The sequence below is a fragment of the Eutrigla gurnardus genome, assembly GCF_963514095.1.
Source record: "Eutrigla gurnardus genome assembly, chromosome: 16".
Classification (NCBI taxonomy): Eukaryota; Metazoa; Chordata; class Actinopteri; order Perciformes; family Triglidae; genus Eutrigla; species Eutrigla gurnardus.
In genome coordinates this window covers 23,550,740-23,573,786 of record NC_139927.1, presented here as the reverse complement: position 1 = coordinate 23,573,786, position 23,047 = coordinate 23,550,740, and the positions used below count along the sequence as shown (strand labels likewise).

The following is a 23,047-nucleotide window of genomic DNA, read 5'->3' as shown; positions in this document are numbered from 1 at the left end:
TCAGATAGAAGATAATAAGATAAAGAGATAGATAGAGAAAGATAAAACTAAGATAATAAGTATTTACTATACGGAAGATTCACTCTCTGGAAATGCTGTTTCAACTCAACTTTAAGTGAAATAAACTCTTTGATCGGCTGGAAAATGCATCATCACAATGCTCGGCCTGTTCTTGTTTTTAGGCTTTTGTGTTGTTCTCAAGATGTATGATGATATCACAGAATATGTTGCATTGCTGTAAGTTGAACCAGTTAAAAGCAAGCAATATACCCATTAATGCATCAGTAATATTAATCCAGGTTCAGCAGGATATTTAGTTGTGGTGGAGTATTTTTTTACTGTGTGGTATTAGTACATTTACTAGAGGTAAATGATCTGAATACTTCTACCACTGTCTGCCAGCCAGAAGAAGGGAGCAGCATCACACTGGTGGATGATGTAAAGTTCCGGTTCGGCTTGTTTCTCATGGTGTGTTCACTGTCAGTCATGAGGGCACAGCTGTCTCAGCTCCAACAATGAGCTCCACCCTGTTGCCCTGAAAGAATGTTTTATGTAAAACATTCAATTGATGGTAGAAGTGAAATAATTTGATACATTGTTGGGTCATTCCGTGTCATTTCATCAAATGCCTCCCACCTGACCATCTCAGAATGTCCTGAAAAAATTCAAGTACAAAGACACACTTGTTACTAGGACAAATCCAAAATATTAGGTCTCTACTGTCAATAGCTTTCTCATGAAACATCATTGAATGAAGGGTAGTTTAGACAGTTTTTGGCATCATGCTCTGAAAAGCCATTTTTAAACAGCAATATCTGGAAAACTATCTCACCTATGGCCTTCAAAATTTCTACAGTTACTAATAGCCTCGAGACATGAAATATCAGGGGTGTAGCTCAATGATAACCTAGTATGGTAGGTACTTAAAATGTGGCTTGTTGAAATAAAGTAGTACATTTGAAGAGTGGCTGAGCTCCCATTTTTGCAGATAAAAGACTTCTATCACTACTGCCTCTATCTCTGGTGTTAGCTTAAACATTCTACAAAATATAGTTTCTCTTAGATTATTAGTTTCACAGATATTAAGGCTAAAAAATGGAAGTAAACACATCTTTGCCCAACTTCAGAGTCATATTCCAAAAAACTGACAACACGTATCAGGTCCAAACTTACTTTTTTTGAAAGATCATATTCTTGTTAAAATCATATTAAAAAATTGGGAGGGTGTTTTGCCTCATTTTGTCGCAGTGATTTTTTAAAATCCTGATATTGGTGGGGTTTTTGTGGACGGTATTGGTACTGCATGTCCTAACAGCCTACTTGTAAACATCACAGCAGGGCAATTCAATTGTGTTTTTTACCATTTACCAAAGACTTACATGTGACTAAATGCTACTGATAAATTTAGCCTTACGAAAACATTAAAATGTAGCACAGTTGTAGTTACAGAGGCAATAAGTCCTTGAATGTGAGTTAAACATGCTGAAAGCAGCTTTTAATGTCTTGAACCATGAACAAACATAGCATAATATTGAAGAGTGTACATTTTGTCATACTTTAAGTACATACATTACACAACCAAATCAAATAATCTTAATTTGAGCATAAAGATTTTACATTACAATAGAAAAGTCTCCAAAGTTTGATATTGAATAACAGTTTGTCTCTATGCTCACTATGAGGGATCACACATTTTTCATCTTTTAGATCCAATTCCTTCGTCACATTCATTAATTTGGCAGTCACTTTACAAATTGTCTAATGTACATCTCTGCTCTGTTGTGCTCATCTTTTTTGATGGCATACATGCACCCAGTTTCTGTAGAGGGAACGTCAAATCTTGCAATTCTATGCTGCAGTGGGACATTGCACGTCTTCTCTTCTTGGCCAGTAGAAACTCATGTGGGTGCATGAACTGAACCAGTATCTTCATCTGAAACATCTCTGATGCTTCCTATCCACCATTTCTGATCACAACTCACATATTGTCTCATAGTGAGTGTAGGTGCCATATTCCCAGATTGAGTATTTCATGGTAATTTCAGTTCATGGTACAATACATTTTGGATTTATATTAGTTTCATTATTTAATTGTATTTAAAAATGTAAATTTAAGTTGTTATTATTTTTATTAATATTTGAATTATTGATGTTGCACACAAACGTTGATATTTCATGTTATGATTATTTGTGTGGTGGATAAAAATAAGAGCCTGTAGCTTTAAGGAGTTAAGTTTCGTTTGGAGGCTCAGGAAGTTTTAGGAGCGAAGCGATGTGGATGACTTGTGTAGAGGAGCTCACGGTTTTTTCTGACCGTGTTAGGACCGTGTAGGAACTGTGTTTGGATCGTGGAATTTCGTGTGGAACATGTGCTTGTCTTTTTGTATTTTTTGGCAAATAATGTAAAAGAGAGACCACTGTGGAGGACACACTTTTTTGAACACGCGTCAGCCATAAGCTCCGGTGGACAGAGAAGGTTTTATTGGAAAACCTACAGTGAGCATAGAGACAAACCGTTATTCAATATCAAACTTTGGAGACTTTTCTACTGTAATGTAAAATCTTTATGCTCAAATTAAGATTATTTGATTTGGTTGTGTAATGTTTGTACTTAGAGTATGACAAAATGTACAGTCTTCAATATTATGCTATGTTTGTTCATGGTTCAAGACATTAAAAGCTGCTTTCAGCATGTTTAACTCACATTCAAGGACTTATTGCCTCTGTAACTACAACTGTGCTACATTTTAATGTTTTCGTAAGGCTAAATTTATCAGTAGCATTTAGTCACATGTAAGTCACATGTAATGTTAAAAAAAACACAATTGAATTGCCCTGCTGTGATGTTTACAAGTAGGCTGTTAGGACATGCAGTACCAAAAACGGCCACAAAACCCCCACCAATATCAGGATTTTAAAAAATCACTGCGACAAAATGAGGCAAAACACCCTCCCGATTTTTTAATATGATTTTAAAAAGAATATGATCTTTCAAAAAAAGTAAGTTTGGACCTGATATGTGTTGTCAGTTTTTTGGAATATGACTCTGAACTTGGGCAAAGATGTGTTTACTTCCATATTTGAGCCTTAATATCTGTTAAACTAATAATCTAAGAGAGACCATATTTTGTAGAATGTTTAAGCTAACACCAGAGATAGAGGCAGAAGTGATAGAAGTCTTTTATCTGCAAAAATGGGAGCTCAGCCACTCTTCAAATGTACTACTTTATAACAACAAGCCACATTTTAAGTACCTACCATACTAGGTTATCATTGAGCTACATCCCCGATATTCCATGTCTGGAGGCTATTAGTAACAGATATACTCTGTAATAATTTTGAAGGCCACAGGGGAGATAGTTTTCCAGATATTGCTGTTTAAAAATGGCTTTTCAGAGCATGATGCCAAAAACCGTCTAAACTACCCTTCATTCAATGAAGTTTCATGAGAAAACTATTGACAGTAGATACCTAATATTTTGGATTTGTCCTATTAACAAGTGTGTCTTTGTACTTGAATTTTTTCAGGACATTCTGAGATGGTCAGGTGGGATGATTTTCAGAAATTTGATGAAATGACACGGAATGACCCTGTTGCATGTGTGAAGGCAGGTGCATGTATTAGTACTGATACGATACATGACTTTCGCACACCAAAGCATCTTCTTTAATTTCACACAAAGAATATATATATATATTCTTTATATATATTAGGGCCGGGACTCGATTACAAAAAAAAATCGAATTAATTAGAGGCTTTGTAATTAATTAATCGAAATTAATCGCATTTTAATCGCATATAAATATTTGACCTGAGAACAGTGAGAAGTAATTCTTTTCACATGGATTTTTAGTATACCATTGAATAATGACTGAATACATAAGCTTAAGCAACAAAATATTGTAGCAGTGTAGCAATAGCATATTTAGAAATATAGTACATTTCAGAAATTCAGGTAGCCTATAAGTAGGTAGACCTTCTGTAAACTTAAGCACTTTCTTTTTTTAAGTAAAACACAATACTTTCAAGTACATTGAGAACATTGGAAACCCTGACTATAAGAAAACATCTCTCTGTTGGCGAGGGTTAAAGCCCAAGTTATGCTTCCGCGACGACACAACGCAAGGGGGCTTGCGGACCCCTTACGTCCTTGCGGACCCCCCTTACGTCCAACGCAAGGGCCTGACGTGCACCACCCAAAAATCCTAGACGCGCGTCGAGGCGACGCAACACCAACGCAGCGGCATTGGCTGTGATTGGTCCGCTAACTACATCCGCTGGAGACCGTTTTCCGGTTTCCACTCATAAACACCGCCATTTAAACTTTTAATAGGCTACTTTTATTGTTTTCACCTCGTTTTATTGTTTGCACCTTGTCGCTTTTGCACAAAGATATAAAACACCAAGTTCTGAAAAATTGTGGATGTTTAAAGCCGGAAGGTAAACAAATAGGCTATAACGAGGCTAACGACGATATACGTCAAGAGTCTCGGTCGGTCGGTCAGTCTTTACAAAAAACATAGCGCCCTTTAACGGTGTGGCATTGAATTGCATTTCGACACGTAAACCCCACGCAGAACCATCACGGTCTCCAAGCAACTGCGTGGCCATTGCGTGATCACTATGCGGAAGCATAACCGAGCCTTAACCCTCCGACGCTAGCTACCACGCTAACGTCCATGCTAGCTGCTATATGTTTTGCATTGAGGTGATACTTGAGGCTCGATGTGCTGCGGTGATATGCAAATTCCTTGTTGCATAGCTTTCACACAACCATGCTCTTATCCCGCTCCATCCGTTCGTTTTTTATAACAAAATTTCCCATCCACGGGGCCAACCAAAGCGGTCTCATCAGCTTCTCGTTCATGTTCACTGTGGTTTGTTGTTGTCTGAAGTCATGAACGCTCGTTGGTGCTCCAGTATAATCGGTCCGCCTGAAACTCATCCAGTGAGGAACGCTCCGCGGTGCAAAATTAAGTGCGATTAAAATGCGTACATTTTTTAACGCGTTAATGTTTGCGTAATTAATTAATCTTAATTAACGTTAAAGTATTTATTATCTGCTCATTAAATAGTTTTGGATTGTTTTTAAAGCAACGCTTAAGAACTTTTCCTCTTCTGTCCCCCTACAGGTTGGAAGGGAATTGTCCATTACTGCCGTCGTAAATAATTTAGCCTACCGCAGCCTACCGTTGCACGCACGTTATTTGTTTGTATGCAGAACCGGCTCTGGAAACGATGAACGATTTGAACGATGTCCAGTGACAAGGTAGAGTAGTTAATGCCTTAGCTAAGATTAGCTAACATGAGCCATAGCGATAGTTACATATATATTAGCACAATAGCTAACGCCTTAGCTAACATGAGCCAATAAAATAATCGACAATGTATTGTACACAGATGCACACTGTTGGAAAAAAAAGATTACCGGTATTATTTACAAGTCCAGCAGCAACAAAGCCAAGTCACCATCCATCTCGCATTTTGTAGCCTCCTTCAGCTCTCGCCAAGGAGTGTGAGCCGGTCCGATATTCACTCTCGTACCAGCTCTTTCTTTGTCATGCTCCCGTTTTCTTTTCTTCGCCTCATCGGACATTATCCCCCTCCTTTTCTTTGCAGGCTCTGCCATGATGCCCATTTAAAGACTACCTAGCTGCAAGGTATCTCAGGGCTCCAGACTAACATTTTTCACTAGGAGCACAGTGGCCCCTAACTTAAAATTTTAGGGGCGCAAGCAGAAAATTTAGGAGCGCACACCGAAATCGACTTGCAAAGTTTTCCTATAATAACAACTGGGTAGAAAGTACGAGCTGATAGTCCGCTTCGCCGCCATTGTCCATTGTTTTGATGCCGGTATGTGAAATCTGTGGATTCGCGCGATAACCCCAAAGAACCGCCTCTTTTCACATATTAGCCTATCACAGTGGTCATTCGCCCCCCCACTCTCACGCACATTGGCCAGCCGTCTCCTTTCTTCTTCTTTTGGAGTTAATGTCGGTTGGCAAACCAGCTCATTTTTGCATTACCGCCAACTAGTGGGCTGTAAGTTTGTCAGAAACAAAAAATATAAAAAAAAAAAACAAAACAAAAAACAGCAAATTTACTGGTCGCGCATGCGCGAGTAGATTAAAAATTTACTCGCACTGTCACAGATTTAAGTCGCAAAATGCGACCATTTGGTCGCAGTCTGGAGCCCTGTATCTTCCACGCACCTGCCAGGTGTTCTCCCACTGATCTCTATGCAGAGCCTCCACCTACCGGCTTTTGTAACACTTGCCGTAAAGCAGGTCAAATTCATAGTCTCATTAGACCTGATAGGCCGAACTCCTCTGATGATAGGAGATATCCGAGAGGGGGCGTTCATCACCGAGGTGAAGTTCGGTGTGTCCTGCGGTGAGAGTAGTGAGATAGTGGTGTTTCACAATGTCGTCACTCACAGACACGCAGATTGCTCTGTTGTTGGTTGTATAAATCAACATAAGTGCTTCTATTCGGTCCCAGCTACAGAAGAATAGCAGAGACAGTGGTTGCATTTAATTTTTAATGACAATGTGCCGGCTACGGTCCGTGTTAGCATGTATGGGTGTGCTAACCACTTCACATCGGACTGCTTCAGTAATGAGGGTCAGTACAAATCTGGCTTTGCCTTGACACTGACCCTCGTAAAAAAGATCTGTCCCAACCATACGGGACCCAGCAACTTCACCTAAGCCACATAGGTGAGCCATAGCCATACATCGTATGTAAACATTGGCGCATGCTGCCGCTAGTGTAAGCGGCATCCTCTCCGTCTCTCTCCAAGTAGGCGTTGACAGACAGAGCTCATTAGCATGTAGCCTGTTCTCAGGAGAACTAATTTGAGCAACTTTAAGACAGCTGAAATTCAGGACCACGGATGGGTTTGGGGCAATATCGCATCCAGTGTTGTTGGACCTCTGACAGCTGTGTGAAATTGATGAAAAGAAGACGTGTTACCAGGGCGACACGCAGCCTGCGGATTTAACAAGCTCAAAGCGTAGATCCGGAAAAGATAAAATGCCGGTAGTTGCTCGTACGAGGCCGCTGTTATAGGCATCAACATGATTATGATGCACAGCAACTACACTTGCAGTTAAAGATTTGTGTAAATATGCGAGACGAGCAAAAGTTCACCTTTCGTAGTTGTAGTTGCAGCGAGCTGATCAGATTTCCAACACTCATTGAAGACATCACCCGTGTGACAAACAAAGTTCTATCTAAACACTCCGGTTCGCGGCATATTTTGGCTCGCCTTTCCGCCATTATGGCGGAATCGTCTGTCTATAAAAATTGTTGTGCCTGATGTTTAAAGTTCAACTGAAAAACCTTTCCAGTATTCATCACACGATAGAGAGGCGGGACATAATTTTGGGAGGAATTTCATGGTTGAAAAGATAAGCTCACAAGCTTTTCTAGCTCTGTGCCTCTAAAAATTGCAGTTTGATTGATGGATGGACTTAAAGATATTATTTGTTGAAATTTGTTGTTGGAAGAAGAAAATTGGATGTTTTGATTTTGGATGTTGGAAATTGAATTTCAATTCAATTTAAGCATATTTGTTAGGTGCACATTATGACCATTTTGCAATGAGACTAGTATTACTTGGGAACCTTTTAGTAATTTGCAATAATTCTGGTAATCTGTGACGTTAATCCCATGTAATTTGTAAAGTTTAAATTCCAGCACAAATTACCTCCAATATTTCGTCGAACAGCAGTCATCTGTCTGTGTTAAGGTAGGCCATGATATGTTCAATCATATCTGGGGGGAATGTCGGTAAATTCAAATAATATACAGACTTCACTTATCTTGTATGAATCCCCAGAATGAAACAGAGGTCCACTTCTTATATACAATGTTAAAAGGCATTCTTTGGGGTGGCCGATGGCGCAGTGGTCAGGGCAGCCGCCCCATGTACAGAGGCTTAAGGCTGGATTATGCTTCCGCGTCGACACAACGCAAGGGGGCTTGCGGACCCCTTACGTCCTTGCGGACCCCCCTTACGTCAACGCAAGGGCCTGACGTGTGCCTCCCAAAAATCCTAGACGCGCGTCGAGGCGACGCAACAGCAACGCAACACCAACGCAGCGGCATCGGCTGTGATTGGTCCGCTAACTACATCCGCTGGAGACCGCTATCCGGTTTCCACTCATAAACACCGCCATTTAAACTTTTAAAAGGCTACTTTTATTGTTTTCACCTCGTTTTATTGTTTGCACCGTCTCGCTTTTGCACAAAGAAATAAAACTCCAAGTTCTGAAAAATTGTGGACGTTTAAAGCCGGAAAGTAAACAAATACGCTATAATAAGGCTACGACGATATACGCCAAGAGTCTCGGTCGGTCGGTCAGTCTTTACAAAAAACATAGCGCCCTTTCCCGGTGTGGCATTGAATTGCATTTCGACACGTAAACCCAACGCAGAACCATCACGGTCTCCAAGCAACTGCGTGGCCGTTGCGTTGCCGTTGCGTTATCACTACGCGGAAGCATAATCAAGCCTTTAACCTCCTCGACGCGCTGATCCCAGGTTCGACTCCCGGCCCGGCGATCAGTTTCCTGCATGTCTTCTCCCCCTTTCTCCCTGTTTCCACACTGTCTATATAAAATAATAAAAGGCTTGAACGGCGCTCTAGCCTCAAGTCAGCCTTCAGATTTTTCCATCAACCTTAAAAAACTTCAATCAATGACGGAAATATTTGGTTAACGCAACCTAAGCATGGTGCAGGTAATTGGTAAGCCGTGCTTGGTGAAGGCTCGTACACGAGGACTCAATAACCCTGTGTGCAGCATGCAACTATGAAAACAAAAGTACAATATATCTTTTCCATTGTGGATGCAACTATCCCCTCCAACGACTTGGCCGGTAAAATGGTGAAACTACAAACCAGCTGGTTCCTTGGCCTGCCTTCCTAAGTTGCCACATAATGGACTCATCACAACTTTGTAGCAGGAAGTGCAGTGGTGCATTTCCTCCTCAGAGGTAAGGGGAGGGACAACAGAGAAATAAGGAACACCTGAGAGCTGGGGGAAGGGTGGTGTGAGTGAGACAAAGGGCTGCATGGAGGAATCAGGAGGAAGTGAGACACCACAGGAGGAGAACCCAAAGTTATCATTGGAAAAAGAAGAAAGTTAAAACAACCAGAAGGATTAAAAGCAACCCCGGAGTGTGGGCAAAACCGAAGGATTCTTTGAACGCGGCGCTCGGAAGCTACAATCATCTGGACACTTTCAGTTAAGTGGTTTGTCTGCCTGTAGCTCTCCAGGCTTCTTCCCCCCTCAGCCATTATTTCCACCGTACCCCCCCCCCCCCCCCCTGGACACAGCCAACCCTCTCATCGTTACCCCCCCACTCCATCTAACCCCTCAACCCATACACCCATGCATACACACCTATCCATAAAGACTGAACTGAACTTTTGAACTTTTGTGCAGAAAACCGAACTGAATTCACAACCCCCCCCCCCCCCCCCCCCCCCTTGACACGCACACACACACACACACACACACACACACACACACACACACACACACACACCCTCTACCTGCTCATCTGAGTGAACTGAACAACTGAACTGATTTGAATTATAAAACCATTCACTTTTGCATTTTTTATAGTGAATGCGATTTGTGTTTATGAACTTTGGGACTTTGATTTCATTTAATGTCGCCATACAAAATTTGTTGATTTATTACGGGATGAACTGTATTATTTACTGATTTAAGTGTTTTGATTCTTTGTTGTTTTGGTATCAATTAACATTTCATTTCCAGATCTTTTGGTGGCCAGTGTTTTATTTATATTTCATCTTTTGCAGCCAGGGCCTAGGCTAGCGGGACCTACAGAAAATGTTTAATTGGTATACAGATACTTTATAATTTACTTATTTCCTGTTTATGGATAAGAATGACAGGTGGCCTTGTGCTCCTGTCTGGCGCCCAACTCAACGTTTTTGTATCTGTCTTCCGCCCTACGCTACAGAAATGGCGCCCAACGTGGGGCCTTGCCTTGAACCATGAAATGTGCTAAGTTAGTAGCTACTGCTTTTGTGACACGTTTTTGATTGTGGTGACAATTTCTAATGTTAAAAGGTGATCATTTCTTGAAAAAGTCATTCATTGTCTGCTTACCACATCATGGCAAATCAACAGTTCGTATCTCAGTCACCCTTAATTGCACTTTACATAGAAGCCCCTGATGTGCAGACACCTGTAAGTACTTATGGTACAGACGATGCATTTAGTGCACATTTACGGACATATTTCCAGACACCACGGCCACCCCCAATAGAGATATGTGGAACTCATGGCCATGCCCTATTATCTCCTGCCCCTTCAATGAACCAATCCCTTGCTTGGGAAACAGAAGCTGTGCAACCCCTGCCTAGTCCAGGAGGAGGGCCTTTCACTCTTTCAGCCTCTTCCCCATATTCACTCTCGCAGTCTCAATGTGAACTTCCAGGAGCAATCCCTACTCCTGCACGGGACTTAAATCAAATAGCAGTAAAAACCCAGGAGGGTTGGGACAAGATCCATCAAGCAATGTATTGCAATAAAAAAACTGACAGAGGGTGTTGGAGGAGGTCAGACATCCTCCACTAAGCACTTTCAAGATCTTATGGGAAAAACCAGTGACAATCATCGTATCCTTCTGTCAAAAATCATCTCTCATAAGGAAAGTGTGGACACAGAAATGGATAAACTTGTGAAAGGAATTAAAATGGTTGTGGAAGAAGAGCTGAAGCATTCTGAAACCTCTCTCCTTTCGGAAATCCGCTTCATGGTGGAGCAACTTCAAATAGAAGTTCAAAAATAACTGAAATGTTTTCACACCACTACTCAGGAAAGTATCTGCCAGCTGGTTGAAACAGTTAAACAAAGTAGCTCTGCAATAACCCAACTGACCACACATCTTGGAAAAGAAGAGAGAGAGAGGAAAGAACAAATGCAATACCTTGAACAGAAAATCACTTTGCTTGACAGACGACTTGAATCTTTTATGGTAGAAGTCAAATCTACTTCTCCTTATTCAGGCTCCAGTCCATATTCAGGGGATAAATCACCATCACTTCCAACCCCTAACTCAGCTGTTGCAAAGAGTGATCATATAAAGTTAACCTTCCCTACATATGGTGGGGTTAATGATGATCCTGATCCTCTCAGCTATCTGTCAACATGTCATGACTTTCTTGCTCTTCATCCTTTATCAGATGCTGATATTCTTGCCACTTTCAGAACTGTACTCCGGGGAACAGCCTGTGACTGGTGGGAAATTGCCAGATCTAAAGTAACAACTTGGAGTCAGTTTGAAACCGTTTTCCTTGCAGCTTTTCTTGCAGAAGATTATGAGGATGAGTTAGCTGAGCGTGTTCGAACCAAGAAACAGAAAGAGAATGAGACCATCAGAGACTTTGCTTTCTCCTATAGAGCTCTCTGTAAAAGATGGAAACCCTCTCTAACAGAGGCTAACATTGTTAAGATGATTCTGAAAAACATCAAACCTTTTTTGGCTAGTCAGCTCAGGGGTCGCGTTGACACTGTGGAAGATCTGGTGCGCCTTGGCCATCAACTTGAAAAAGATCATGAACAACAGCTTAAGTACAATTCAAGGATGTGTGCAAAAACTGGTAATCCTTTTCCTAAAACCATGCACACTGGTCCACTTGTTGAAAAAAACAGACCACCTGTCTTGTGCTGGAGATGCAGAGGTAACCATCTTCCTGGTTCTTGTCCACATTATAATTCACCAGACCCTTTCAGTAATTCTCCCAGGTCACAGATACCTAAACACTTATCACGTGCACAAAAAACAAAAAGTCTATCTGGTAATGGTTCTATGTCACTTGTAAAATCAAGAAAATCTGGAAAACAGCCACCTCAGCAAATGCAGAAGATGAGTGGATCAACTTCAGAGACTTCTAACACTCCACCTGATTCCTCTAGTCCCTTACAACTTATTGTGCCTATTTCCATAAGTGCATGGCATGGAAAAGCAATAGTTGATACTGGGGCCAGTTATGCTCTCATTCATGAGTATCTTTGGATGGAACTGAAGGGTTCCAAAGATGTCCTTCAGCCATGGACAGAAGGTCCATTATATCTGGCTAACGGTGAGGCAGCTACTCCAATTGGATGGGGAAACCTCACCATGGCTCTTCATGGGCAGGTGTCCACCTTACCTGTAGCTGTATTGGGACCAAAAGCTCTGGCATATAGTGTTGTTCTTGGCTTGAACTTCATTTCCAGTGTTGGAATGATAATCAATGTGGCTGATAAAGAGTATAGTTTTAAGTCAATGCCCTCTGTTACTTATCCATTCCAGCCGGGTAACGCCCACTACATACAGAAAAGAGACCATGACAAAAGAACCACTAAAAATAACCAGAACAAGTCAACCCGGAATCTATCTCTGATAAGCTCCGTTCCCCCTCCCATTCTCTCTTTGGAGCCTGTGCGAATGGAAGTAAAAGATTACATCGATGCTGCTGTGAAGGATGCTCATTTAAAGGACAGTGACAAGAAACTATTAAGAAATCTCCTTGAGTCTAATCCCCAGGTCTGTACTAATCAGCCTGGTAAAACTGATGTTTTACAGCACACCATTTATACCACTGCCTGTGTGCCTATCAAACAAAGGCCTTATAGACTCTCACCTGTTAAGCAAACTATTGTGGAAGAACAACTAGGAGAGATGCTGTCTTCAGGAGTCATTGAACCCTCCCACTCAGGATGGGCATCTCCTGTTGTTTTACCTCCAAAGAAAGATGGCGGTCATAGATTCTGTGTTGATTTCCGAAAAGTCAATGCGGTCACTGAAACGGATGCCTATCCTCTCCCGAACATCAATGAAATTCTTGAGTCTTTCTGGAGCCACCATTTTCTCTACCATTGATTTAAACAGTGGATACTGGCAAGTACCCATGGATCCAGAAAGCAAAGCTAAAACCGCATTCATTACCCATCGTGGATTATATCATTTCAATGTGATGCCCTTTGGACTTAAAAATGCACCCGCCAGTTTCCAACGACTAATGGAGAAAGTCTTGGAAGGGCTGCGAGGAGAGATCTGCCTAGTTTATCTAGATGACATAATTGTGTATTCATCCTCTGTGACTCAACATTTCGAGCGTTTGCGGACTGTAATCGACCGTCTCTGCAAAGCCAATCTGACTGTTAACTTGAAGAAATCTCGGTTCTGTCTGGAAGAAATCAAATTCCTTGGACACATTGTCTCTGGGAAAGGGGTCAGTGCTGATCCTGACAAGGTTGAGGCAATACGGTCCTATCCGGTGCCGACGAATCTCAAAGAAGTTCAGAGATTCCTAGGGCTAGCAGGCTGGTATCACAAGTTTGTGCCAGATTTTTCAAAAGTTGCTCAGCCCCTAAACGACCTAAAAAAGAAAGGAAAACCTTTCATCTGGAGTCAAGCATGCCAACTTTCCTTTGAAAAACTTAAGTCAAGCTTGATTTCTCCACCTATCCTGGGTCATCCTAATCCAGACCATCCTTTCTTAGTCTATACTGACACTAGTGACACTGGTCTTGGAGCTGTATTTACCCAGAGAAAGAACGATGGAATCGAGGAAGTTCTTGCTTATGCCAGCAGAACACTGAACCGAGCGGAAAGGAATTATTCAGTCACCGAAAAAGAGTGTCTTGCAGTCATCTGGGCACTAGAAAAATGGCAGCACTATCTTGAACCTAAGCTATTTACTGTCATTACCGATCACTCTGCTTTAAAGTGGGTCCTTTCATCAACAAAAACAACAAGTCGCTTGATTAGATGGTCCCTAAGGTTGCAACGTTTTGACTTTATTGTGGAGTACAGGAAGGGAAAATTAAACGGTGTTCCTGATGCCCTTTCAAGAATTCCCTCTAATGTTGGTTGTTGTCTGTACTCTCAAAACAGCGATGAGACAAATCTTATATCCCTTAAAACCATTAGGGAAGAACAACATAAGGACCATAACATAGAGCGAATTATCAAACAGCTCGCTGAAGGAGATAGCAAAGCGAATCATGATTTTGTTATCCAGGATGATAAGGTGTATCACAAAACAGAAAAGTCAGAAAATCAGTTCCACTATCGGCTCTACATTCCCCGTAGTCTGGTTCAACAAATGCTCCTGAACTATCATGAAAATCCTTTGAGTGGACATGCTGGAATCTTCAAAACCTATAAAAGGTTATATGAAGTGGCATATTGGCCTGGAATGTGGACTGATGTGAAGAACTTTATCAAGAACTGTGTTATTTGTCAAAGTCTGAAAGCTGATAATCAAAAACCTGCTGGAAGGTTGCAACAAACAAATGTCAGGGGACCTAATGAGATGCTTGGAATTGACCTTATGGGACCCTTACCCAGAAGTTCAGAAAATAATGAATACCTGCTTGTGGTGGTGGATTATTTCACTCGTTGGGTTGAATTCACTCCCCTGCGAACTGCTACAGCAAAAACAATAGCCCGATTTCTGAGGAAAGACATTTTTACAAGATGGGGAATACCTGACTACATCTTGTCTGATCGGGGACCTCAATTTGTGTCCTCTATATTTCGTGAACTCTGTACCCAGTGGACTGTGATTCCCAAGCTCACCACAGCATATCATCCACAGACCAATATGACGGAGAGAGTGAATCGTACTTTAAAAAGTATGATAGCCTCATATTTGGATGACAATCATGGTAAATGGGATCAGTACCTTCCTGAGTTCAGATTTGCCATAAACTCCGCTGTTCAGGAAACTACAGGTGTAACGCCCGCCGAATTACAAATTGGCAGGAAGCTGAATAGTCCGATGGATAAAGTTCTGAAAGGCAGGATTTTATCCCCTGATGAGCCTGCATATGATGTTGTGCATCACCTCACACAACTCAAGACAGATGTGGAGGAAAACATTTAAAAAGCAAAGAAAAGGCAATTGAGGAATTATAACAAAAACTGCCGTAGCGTTGGTTTCAAACCCAAACAGAGTATGGGTGAGAAATTTTCCTCTATCTAAGGCTAAGGAGAAATTCACAGCTAAACTAGCAAAAAAGTGGAGAGGTCCCTACCGTGTAGTGCAACAACTTGGACCCCTAAATGACCAAGTTGTTCAGGAGGACACAGGTTTGGATGTAAGGAATGTGCATGTCTGCAACCTTAAACCCTTCTACCCCAGTGCAGAGGATTTGGAGTACATGGAAAGAAAAAAACTATTGGACCTGCTACAGGAAAGCTCAGAAGAAGAGGATTTTTTTTAGGATTTTAGATTAAGTGGGACCAGAGGTAAGGGGAGGGACAACAGAGAAATTAAGAACACCTGAGAGCTGGGGGGGAAGGGTGGTGTGAGTGAGACAAAGGGCTGCATGGAGGAATCAGGAGGAAGTGAGACACCACAGGAGGAGAACCCCAAGTTATCATTGGAAAAAGAAGAAAGTTAAAACAACCAGAAGGATTAAAAGCAACCCCGGAGTGTGGGCAAAACCGAAGGATTCTTTGAACGCGGCGCTCGGAAGCTACAATCATCTGGACACTTTCAGTTAAGTGGTTTGTCTGCCTGTAGCTCTCCAGGCTTCTTCCCCCCTCAGCCATTATTTCCACCATACCCCCCCCTGGACACAGCCAACCCTCTCATCGTTACCCCCCCACTCCATCTAACCCCTCACCCCATACACCCATGCATACACACCTATCCATAAAGACTGAACTGAACTTTTGTGCAGAAAACCGAACTGAATTCACAACCCCCCCCTTGACACACACACACACACACACACACACACACCCTCTACCTGCTCATCTGAGTGAACTGAACAACTGAACTGATTTGAATTATAAAACCATTCACTTTTGCATTTTTTATAGTGAATGCGATTTGTGTTTATGAACTTTGGGACTTTGATTTCATTTAATGTCGCCATACAAAATTTGTTGATTTATTACGGGATGAACTGTATTATTTACTGATTTAAGTGTTTTGATTCTTTGTTGTTTTGGTATCAATTAACATTTCATTTCCAGATCTTTTGGTGGCCAGTGTTTTATTTATATTTCATCTTTTGTAGCCAGGGCCTAGGCTAGCGGGACCTACAGAAAATGTTTAATTGGTATACAGATACTTTATAATTTACTTATTTCCTGTTTATGGATAAGAATGACAGGTGGCCTTGTGCTCCTGTCTGGCGCCCAAATCAACGTTTTTGTATCTGTCTTCCGCCCTACGCTACAACTTGATAAAGTTAAGAATTCTTACTTTCCCAGTATGAGACTATCCCTGGAGCTGTCAGAAGAAACAGACACATAAGAAGGTCGGCTCAGTGGACACATGCTTTTCATCTGACAGCTTTTTTTGTTTTATTTTTTATGCTTTTCCATACCTCTTCATGTGCATCTCGCTTCATCCAGCATCCTTTGTCACATCTAGGTCAGATGCAGACCCCTGCTGCACTAAAGCCTGCATACTCTATATATTTTAAAAGTCATCTCAGAACGTTTGCCCTACTTCATGGGAAACAAGGCTGTACTTGATGCACCAAACCCATCATATACACCTGCAGAAATCATAAAAATCTAAATCTGTTCATCATCGTCATCATGATACCTACACACGATACGACCATATTGTGATTTTAAACATTTTGTGATATGCTATGTCTTACCTTTTTAGACTGTAAATTATGCAGTGTGTCAGCGTCTGTTTTTATAATTTAGCTATGTCTTATAATTAAAAGATAAACATACAAGTGAAGGGTAACCACATTTTGTCTGGAGAAGGGAAGGAAGCTGCTTTGCATCTTGTTGGTAAGTCAGAAACTAATTGTAGATTTGGGTTTAGGCATTCTGTGAGTAGAGCTAGTTGTAACATTTAGTCTTGTTTAGATAGCCTGTTTAAATTCTTGTGAAGCTGATCTTACTGAGTGGGTAATTACCTAGTTTCAGCCAGCTCAGCTGTAGTGAATAGACTTGATTGGAGGGAGGGGCCTCAGTCTGCGCATGAGGTAAATCGAGCACTTAAGAGCTTGTCACTAGAGCGTCAGGACAGCCGAACGAAGACAAGGGAGTCCATCGTGGAAGTCCATTGAGGTAAGCATCTCAAACATCTCAACCACCACCCATCGCAGCCATGTGTCCTATCCCAGTCAGGACATCAAACTGGAGAAGATTTTGCCAGAGACCCATCGCTCAAGGCTGTAACCCATCCAATCTCTGCCACCCACCATTCTCCACCGGTACGGAACTTGAAGTACTAGGGGGGCTATGGAACTGCCAGTGGGGTCATTCCGTGTCATTTCATCAAATTTCTGAAAATCTTCCCACCTGACCATCTCAGAATGTCCTGAAAAAATTCAAGTACAAAGAGACACTTGTTAATAGGACAAATCCAAAATATTAGGTCTCTACTGTCAATAGTTTTCTCATGAAACATCATTGAATGAAGGGTAGTTTAGACGGTTTTTGGCATCATGCTCTGAAAAGCCATTTTTAAACAGCAATATCTGGAAAACTATCTCACCTGTGGCCTTCAAAATGTTTACAGAGTATATCTGTTACTAATAGCCTCCAGACATGAAATATCAGGGGTGTAGCTCAATGATAACCTAGTATGGTAGGTACTTAAAATGTGGCTTGTTGAAATAAAGTAGTACATTTGAAGAGTGGCTGAGCTCCCATTTTTGCAGTTAAACCAGTTAAACCTCAGAGTAGCATGTTTGTTTTGAGTTTTCTATCAGAAATCACATACGGCACCATTTATATCCCTGTTGTCCAATTGTGAGAGTGTCTTTAGGTCCAGCAACTCCCACAGTCATACCATTTCTTCCTAAGTTTCATTCACATCATATCAAAGGTTTAGTTGATCAATTTCCTAAATCTTCGCTCACTTATGAGTCCTTGATCTCCTTGGGAAGCTTCATTCAGCCATGATTTGGAAACACAGCCAATCAGAGACTCAGCATGGCTCATTACTGATCCCTGATTGGCTACACATGACTGAGGGGGAGAGTGACAGAGAGAAGGGGAGGCAGAGGGCCTGCTGTGAAGTGAATTTGACCGAGATGAGACCGGTGATGTGTGTGCAGTGGGGATATGCATGGAAACATAATTTTCCAAGCCAAGCTGTCTGTGTGTGTTGACAGTATGCTTCGAAAGATCATTTTTTTCCTGAGGTGAATGAGGATGTTTGTTTCTCAGATGGTGCGTCAGGAATATGTCTCCAGTTGTTCTTGTGGCTTTGGTGAACTGACTGTGCATGCTCAAACCATGTTTTCATGTGTTGCTGATGAACTAGACTATCATGACCAGTGTGTTAGGGCTACTGGAATGAACTTTCAGGAATCGAATATAATTTGAATAGCAAAAAAAATCTACTATTTGAATGCTGAAATTAGTACGTGAGAAAGTGAAAGTAGAGCTGACGGTGAAACGAGGAGGGCGTAGCCATGGCAACTGGGACACAATGTCCCCAGGAGAACGGCAATGTGATTGTTTTACTTTATTAATTATGACTTATCTAGAAAGCTGTCAGCTGTTGGTAATTCACATATTTATTGGTGATGTTTTTGGAACGCCCTCTAGTGGACAGGAAGTAAAACAACCACATTGCCAATAATGGCATTGGCAACGTATAAGCCTGTGTAGTGTAGTTAATAAATAATAATAGGATGACTTTGCATAACATGCTTAAAACTAATTTGTCACCTGAGCAAGCTGCCGTTTCTGTTTCTGTGGACTTATTTTGTCACATTTTGCCAGTAGTATTGATAAAATGTGACAGACTGGTAGCACTAAAAAGCAACATATAGAAGGAAAACAACCTGGCAGGGTGGGGATTAGCATATTTACTTTCCAACTTGTGTTTTCTCCACAAATCATTTCCTCAAGGTTAAACGCAAACACACAGTGAGAGGTGGTTTGCTTACTTTGGCGGCTTTTGCTTTTTTCTGAAGTGGTCGCTGTAAATAAGAGCAGATTCTTGGCGTTGTGGTTGCAAAATTCATGGGACGCTTTGGATACTTTCCAATCACATTAGATCAAATTATATTTCCAGGCTAAAATGACATTTTACAGCTTGGTCGTTATTTCAGGCCATGGTGTCGTAGAGTGTCTAATCCCTGAACAGTACAGTAATGTCCTGGAGTTAAAAGGTTGTGAGTTTAACTCAGCCTTTAAAATCTAATCTGACATTGCCAAGTGGTGGAATTACATCTTCCGGGTCCATCACATGTCATTGGACATTAACATTTTTTTTTTTCCCACAGACTTCGGAAAGAAATGTCTGTAATGTGATTTTTGGTAAATCAACTTTTGAGTATGGACACTAGAATAATCATTAGTTCCACAAAGTTCACTCATGGTTGCATCCAGAGTTATTGTCCTTCCTCATGAACTTCCTGTTCATGTCATCGACTGAATACAGTATAAACCCATCCATTTGTGGACTAAAGTATCGAATCCTCAAGTTCGGCATTTTAATGACACGGATGTGACCATATTTGGATTGTGGAGGCGTGACAGGTGGATTGGTGGTGGAGTTAAAGGAAATGCTAGTGTGCTTGCTTTGTGGGCCTTTATAAGTGCTCTCGGTTGTTTGGATGGACAGCTTTCACACCAGCCCATGGCACTAACCAGGAAAACAGTTAGTTTGAACCCAACCAAACTATGAATGACAGAATCAATGCTGTTAGGAGGCTTCTCATGTAGGCTATATACTTTCTCAACTGTGATGGATGAATATTGATTTGTGTTGGTGCTTTGTGTGTTTGCTACAGTAACATAGGTAGAACTTGTTTGTATCAGCTAATCGTCAGAGATTTGGTATTCATTTCTAAAGAGAAATGGTGGGATCAGTACATGTGTGTCTGTGCCAAAACAATTATTCATTAATCAACAATTAACAATAATGTAAAGTCATTATGTTTAAGTGCCATTTTAAGAGCTTAAATGGAAAGTATTTGGAGCATGGAGTAAATGTTGTGTCTGTCAGTCAAACTGTGTGGCTGCTACTATAATGTCTTCTTTCCCTCAGATGGGGTTCTATGTGGATTAAATCAAAACCGGGGACCAGGGAGTCGGGCTGATTTAATGGGAGAGGCTGTTCATATAGTGAACACTGTGTTGGCTCTGTTCGCAACAGATAAGGGGCTTAACTTTATCACACAGCAAGAACAAGCTCCTTCTCATTGATCTCCGATGTAGTGCGATAGAAGTGAGTGACGGGGCTGCTGGGAAAGTGAAGAAATTGACTTGGATTAAGTCTTTTTACCTGCAGATGGGCATCTTTTTTTCTTGTGAAGACGTTTTTCAGAGGTGACTTCAGAGCAGGTCAGTGTGCAGAGCTGGGGGTGGATTTGTTGTGTTCGGCATGCGACCTCAGTGTTTGCCGCATGCTGAAGTGGACCAGTGATCCAGCCAGACCACTGGAGGTCAGCAGCACCATGTGTCTGGGCCTCTGTGAGAGAGGGAGACGTCTCGTTATCATGAGGGCTGAACTCACGCCCCTCACCTACAAACATTTGTGGAGCGTTAACGTGATGGCCTGCATGGTGGGTGCTGGTTTTTACAGCCTCTATCTCTGACTAACCCAATAACCCTTGAAGACCAAAACATACACTGCTGCCATTACAGATTATAATTTCAAAATGTTTAAATTCACAATTCACAAGTTCAAATATCATCATCCAATGCTTACCCTCAGTATTTATATATTTGCACTATTTGTTCAGTTAACAGCTTACAGTTTGACTTATCAACTTTTTGTCTTTTTTTATTTTAATATTAAAAGTAGGCCTATCCTTTCCAAGTATCTTTTACTTCTATTTCTGTGCAAGTACACTGTGAGAGATGCAAAACTGAGTCATATTCCTTATATGTGTGCGCATAACTTGCCAAATGAAGCCAATTCTGATGATCATGTTCTCAAACTTTTCCCAACACAACCTCTAAAACCAGCACTAATTGGCTGAACTGTTGGTCACAGTCCTGGCCATGCAGAGGAGTTTGGATAGGAAATCTGATGGTGCAATGTTCTGTCATATATTTAAGTTGAGCTGGAATTTAAAATGCCTTCTTAACCCTTTGATGTCATAACCAAGGTCGTATTGTTCACCTATTTACAAAAAGTATTGTGTATTTGTAATTTTAACTCAAAATCCAATATTTTTTCTTCCTGCATCAGCTTGTGTGGACCAATTTTAACCAATAATATCATGGCATCCATCCATCAGTCAATATGGAAATTTAGCAGAGAGAAGGTTATGAGATAAACTTTTTAACCATCATATCAAATTCCTCCCAATCAGGCAGCAAACCTCTGCTTCTTCGTGTTGGTATTGGGAAAAGTTGGGAGGGGGCAAAGTCTGATATCTGTTCTCCCTCTGAGCCAAAGAGACACATAGATGTGCCATATTTCGACTCAGTTCCACATCCACCGTCCTACATGCACAAATAGCGCTCATCTCCCAGGCTGAATGATGTGCTCTTCCATCCCTTTTGTCTGCGTTGATGCATTTCACCCATCACTGTCTTCAGCCCTTCGTCAGCAGCTCTGTCTAAATCAGCCTACTAATGCAAACAAATATTTTACCTTACCTCCACCCCAGAACAGGGTCAATAGCGAGCTGAATGCAAGCCGTGATTAGTTTAGTTGTAATGAAGCCATATAATTCAGCAGCAGCTCCCTGTCTGACGATGCTTGGCTGCGTTACAGCTGCTGTTTCACTCTGATTGGATGGTTGACGTTATAAATGTGCTGTGGAGGCTGAACGCTGGTACTCTACCTCCGTCTCACACACACACTTCTCTGAGATGAGAAATCACAGCATAGTAATCTCATAATCAGCAGTATTGAAAAACCATAGGGTCTTTCTTCATCCATCGATTCTTAACGCAGTGGTCAGTAAATCTGAAGCACAGATTCAAATGAATAAAAAACTGATGTGGCTGCCTCTGCTGCTTCATTTGAGTGACAAGCTAACATTTCACATTAAATACACATTACAGTCACATTAAGGCTGCCCCATATTAGGAAAAAGTGACTTGACCATATATTGGTGAGTTGGGATCGGACGGTATAAGATTTTATTGCAGAAAAAAAAGGTTTTCATTGTCAAGGTAATTGTAAATATCGTCACGAGTGACTTGAAAAAGTTGTCTAGCTCACTATCCTGGTAGAGAAGTGAAAAAAATACAGGATGCACAAATGCATTTTTATTCATTCATCCGTTATGTATGAAGGAGGAGCTTATCATTTTTGATAATTTCATTTCTATTATTTGATTGTTTTGCACTAAAAAGGATGTTCACTAATAATATTTTAAATAAAGAGTTCCAACCGATGGACGACTTAGAGCTCCGAAGGTTCATTTAATCAAATACCAGAGTCATCAAAGTAGTTTGAAAGCAAAGAGCACAACAGGAACTGTCGAGGTCGCCATGTTGAACCAGCTAAGAGCTGCATGTATTTGGTTGAATCATATCACCAGCAGGTTCGGTGTTTTACTCTACATGGCTTGTGAAGATAGTTACAGTGACATTTTGTGGTGCAATGAAGCACTTGTGTGTTTTATAGCTGAGTGTCCCTGACAGTGAGTTAGGTCCTCTCACACAGCGACGCAGCTCTACTCCATAATAACCTCCTTGTCATTTCTATGTGACAGCGAGGCTGTATTGGCACACATTCAGATTGGCACAGATTCTTTGTGACCAACGTCAAAACTGCGTGGAGGCCGGGGCACTCTGCCAGCACACTTTATACTGGTGTCAATTCTTCTCTGCTAGACATACTTCCTTCCAGCACCACACTGGATGTCACTCGGAGTTAGCATCTAAACAGATCCACTCCCCACTTAAAGAGGTGTTTACTCTGCCATGAGTAATAACACTGTCTCCACTCTCCAGTCTGGACCAAGCAGCAACCTCTAGTTCTGAAAAGTGAAGCTGAGACTGAAGTGCCTTAAACTTGCATTCTATCTACTGGGTTGTATAGAAGTCTATGAGAAAATGGTCCTACTTCTCTCTTGATGTATTATCTCAGTAAACATCGTAAACATG

At 41.4% G+C, this 23,047-nt stretch overlaps 1 protein-coding gene across 2 annotated transcripts in view; it reads left to right on the top strand.

Moving 5' to 3' along the window:
• Positions 1-23,047, top strand: part of vta1 (vesicle (multivesicular body) trafficking 1) — a 113,496-nt gene that overhangs the window by 833 nt on the left and 89,616 nt on the right. The window lies entirely within an intron of this gene.